At 28.1% G+C, this 5,000-nt stretch overlaps 1 pseudogene; it reads left to right on the top strand.

Annotated features, from left to right (window-relative positions):
• LOC137650538 (hyaluronidase A-like) overlaps positions 1–4,331 on the top strand; it is an 11,142-nt pseudogene extending 6,811 nt beyond the window's left edge.
• The last annotated feature ends 669 nt before the right edge of the window (positions 4,332–5,000 follow it).

Raw genomic sequence — 5,000 nt, 5'->3', positions numbered from 1 at the left:
TTAACATTGAATATAAGGTGAGGGCTTGCTTAATAAATTAGGGGGTGTGGTTAGGTATGATTATATTTGTATCCAGTTCAAACTTATCTCTTACTAGTGTGAGATAGTGTAACAAAACACTGTATAATTATTTAACTAAGAGTGCAAAACACCAGCTCAAGTTCCCACGACCGCCCACGCAACCCCATATACACACATAAATATTGTATATATTCATATATATATATATATATATATATATATATATATATATATATATATATATATATATATATATATATATATATATATATAATATATATATACATATCTATATATATGTATATATATAAATATATATATATATATATATATATATATATATATATATATTTTTATGTGTATATATATATATATATATATATATAGAGAGAGAGAGAGAGAGAGAGAGAGAGAGAGAGAGAGAGAGAGAGAGAGAGAGAGAGAGAGAGAGAGAGAGGGCATCACTAGCATCACCTGTTGATAGTCCACTGCAGGACAAAGGCCTCAGACATTTCCTTGAAATCCAGTCTGTTTATGGTCTTTCAATGCCAGTCTACACCCACAAATTTTATTAGTGCGTCAATCCATCGTCTTCTCTTCCTTCCCCTGCTTTGTTGCAATCTCTAGGAATCTATTCTATTATTCTTAATGTCCTTCTATTAACTGCCCTTTTCATTATATACCCTGCCCACGTCCATTTCATTTTCTTACATGTTGTTAGAATATTAACTTTAGTTTGCTCTCGTATCCACGTCGCTCTTTTTCTGCATCTTATTGTTAATCCAATCATTAGTCCTTTCAGTTAAGATACTACAGCCAGAGTTATTGGATCCTTTGACTGACCAGACAGTATTACATTGGATCCCTCTCTCTGGTTGCGGCTTATTTTTTCTTTGCCTACACATACACCGAATAGACTGGCCTATTCTTACCACATTCTCCTCTGCCCTTATACACCTGACAACACTGTGAATACTAAACAATTCTTCTTCGCTCAAGTGATTAACTACAGCACTGTAACTGTTAAGAGACTATTTTCCTCTTGGAAAGGGTAGCTGGGGCATGCAGCTCTTCTAGGAGAAGTACACTCTAAAATCAAACCACTGTTTTCTCGTCTTAGGTAGTGCTATAGCCTCTGTACCAAGGTCTTCCACTGTCTTAGAGTAGAGTTCTATTGCTTGAAGGTACAATCGGGTAGTATTATCTTATTTCTCTTGCTGTTGTCTTTTTGAAGTTTTTATAGCTTATATATGAAACATTTAATACAATATTGTTACTGTTCCTAAAATATTTCATTTTGATTGTTCATTACTTCTCTTGTAGTTTATTTATATCCTCTTGTCTTATCCTCATTGGGCAGTTTTTCCCTGTTGAATTCCTTAGGCTTATAGAATCCTGCTTTTCCAACTAGGATTGTAGCTTATCTTTTAATAATAATAATAATAATAATAATAATAATAATAATAATAGCTCTTTGTGTTATATCATCAACATTATTATTATTATTTTCATTATTATTATTATTATTATCATTATTATTATTATTATTATTATTATTATTATTATTATTATTATTATAATTATTATTATTATTATTATTATTATTACTTGCTAAGCTACAACCCTAGTTGGAACAGTAGGATATATTATAAGCCCAGGGGCTCCAACAGGAAAAGTAACCTAGTGAGGAAAGGAAACAAGGAAAATTAGAATATTTTAAGAACAGTAACAACATTCAAATAAATATTTCCTATATAAACTATAAAACTTTGACAAAACTAGCCAGTAAGGCTCTAAGTTTCGGAGGCATAAGTTAATACTCGTAGCACCATCTAACTGAATATTTTTCTTTTAGGAGAAAGTGGCATTTTACTTTACATAATATCATTTTGTTTAACAAAAACTCTCCATCCCATCCCATTCTTCTTTTAATTTTCGTCTCATGTCCTAAGAACGTATATTCATTAAGAATCTCTGGAGGTTTATATTCTTATCTTATTTGTTGTCTCTGATTTTTATTAAGATGTATCTTAATTCATAGTCAGGCCTACATTCCTACTTTCTTTACGCAAATATTTTATCATCTCTTGCAATTCATCCCATAATCCACTAAAGAGAACTATGTCATCTGCCAATCTTGAGTTGTTAAGGTATTATTCCCCATCGATGTCAAGTCCTACATTATAACAATCTATATTCTTAAAAGCTTCTTCTAGCAAGCTTTGAATAATTTGAGAAAGATGGGGTCTCCCTATCTAACTCCTTTCTGAATCAGAATGTTCTCACTATCTTTATGTACACACATATATGAATATAAATATATGTATTAATATGTATATGCTTGTACATAAGTTTATATATACATACACATGTTTATATACAGTATATATATATATATATATATATATATATATATATATATATATATATATATATATATATATATATATACATATATATATATATATATATATATATATATATATATATAGATATATATATATATATATATATATATATATATATATATAGGCTACTGTATATATATATATATATATATATATATATATATATATATATATATATATGTGTGTGTGTGTGTGTGTATGTATATATATATATATATATATATATATATATATATATATATATATATATATATATATATATATATATATATGCATATGTATATATATATATATATATGTATATATATATATATATATATATATATATATATATATATATATATGTGTGTGTGTGTGTGTGTGTATATATATATATATATATATATATATATATATATATATATATATATATATATATATATATATATATATATACCGTATATCCTTCGTTTCTAAGCATCACATTTTTTTAAACACTTCGCATTATCTGTCAATGAACTTCTTCCTTCTATTATTTCATAGCAATACGCTTCCAATTTCTTGTGCGTCTTCTTAAGCTTTAAGGCTGTTTTTCTAATAGGAAAGCCAAAAGGTGTTGCAGTTATTTTCACCCTTTTTCATTCTTAAGCTATATCTCTTGTATCAAGACAACTTTTCAAAGAAATTCTGATACTTGCAATGTACACAATTATTTTTGTATGTTAGTATTTAAATACCCTTTTTATGAGTATATTATTATCTTTTTAGATATTTAATTATATACCCAGAAGTCAAGTTATAATCTTTTTAGGTACCATGATGGAAACATTTTGTAACTGCAGAGGATATTATGAACACAATTGGCATGTCCAAAGAACAAGGAATTGATGGTTCTGTTATCTGGGGAAGTTCATCTTGCCTGGACTCTGTCCAAAACTGCCTGGACTATAAGGTAAGACGAAAGCATTTATTGCTAAGCTATCTTATCATATCTTAGGAAAAATACAACCTACTATTCTTTTTAATACATTATACTTACGCTATCTCGGCCAACATGAATTGTTTCCAAGATTTATTATTTGCTTCTATTTCTCACCTAAATTCCAAACATATATGCAACGGTGACCAGTGCGTGAATAGTAGCCCTATACTTAGTTCATTCTTAATGATGTAAACTTAAGTTTCTCTGCACCCTGTAATGTAAAACCAACATTCTCTATAGATAACGCATTCGCATAAATTTTATTAATCCAATTTTGCAGGAAGTATTTTTATGGCTTAGTTTTTTATCTATATATCTATCTATCTTTATATATATACACTATATAAATATATATATATATATATATATATATATATATATATATATATATATATATTATATATATATATATATATATATATATATATATTTATTTATTCATACAGTGTATATATACATATACATATATACTGTGTATATATATATATATATATATATATATATATATATATATATATATATATATATATATATATATATATATATATACTTATAATATATAGTTTGAAATTATAGTAAACCTTACCGGTCCTTACACAAAACTTGCTCTTATTCCTTCGCAGGATTTTGTTGAGACCACAATGGGTCCCATTGTGAAATCCATTCTTGAATCACCTGTGAAACATATCGCTGAAGCTCTTAGATCTCGAAGTGCCATGAAGGATGTGGTTTCAGATGCCATGGACAGGTTTCGAGAATAAAATTGGGACATAGGTGATGGCTCCATTTTGGATCTGTTTATACAGAACTATTTATTTCCCTTGTGTGGAAATATGTTTATGTAGGTTTTCTTTGTTACCTCGTTATTTAGCGTTTGTGCTTTTTTAGATTCATAATAAATAATAATATTCTTTAATGGCATAACCCGAGATAAAAATATCTAATTGACATGTATTTGTAATATATATTCAATATTTAAATCAGTTATTATATATGACAGATGGATAATTGGCATGCTGAGAATTATTGTCTTTAATAAAACATTCATAATGTGTTGCTTTTATATCATAAATTATATATCTAAAAAATACACTCGTAAATTATAAAAGTGACAAAATAAAATATTGATAACACGAGGGGATACTATAATAAACTTCTGCATGTGGTCATTTACATGAAAAATGTTTGGAATTTGTTCGGAGACTACGTTGCCTTTTCCATTATTTACTATGCTTGCTATATAGCATAACGTGGATGAAGAATCCTGGGATGTTACTGTGGAATTGTGCACATACTCCTACAATATGACAAAAATGTGAAAATAAAGATCCCGGAGGAGAACTCAGTAGAGCACAAACCTCCGCGTAGCGGCAGCATATTCTCGACATTATGCTTGACCTAGACTTTTGACCTTAACATGTATTAATTGACGTGGATTTTCATACAATCAAATAATGAACCAAGTTTGAAGTCTTTGTGACAACGATGTTCAAACTTTTGGCTGATTACGTGGAATTGACATTTTGCTTGTCCGTGGCCTTAACCATTGACCTTGACCTTCCAAAATTTTAGCATTTCCAGCTTTTTACATAATTGTTAATCCCTGCAAG

The sequence above is a fragment of the Palaemon carinicauda genome, chromosome 12, assembly GCF_036898095.1.
Source record: "Palaemon carinicauda isolate YSFRI2023 chromosome 12, ASM3689809v2, whole genome shotgun sequence".
In the NCBI taxonomy this organism is placed as follows: Eukaryota; Metazoa; Arthropoda; class Malacostraca; order Decapoda; family Palaemonidae; genus Palaemon; species Palaemon carinicauda.
This window is presented reverse-complemented; position numbering and strand designations above follow the sequence as displayed.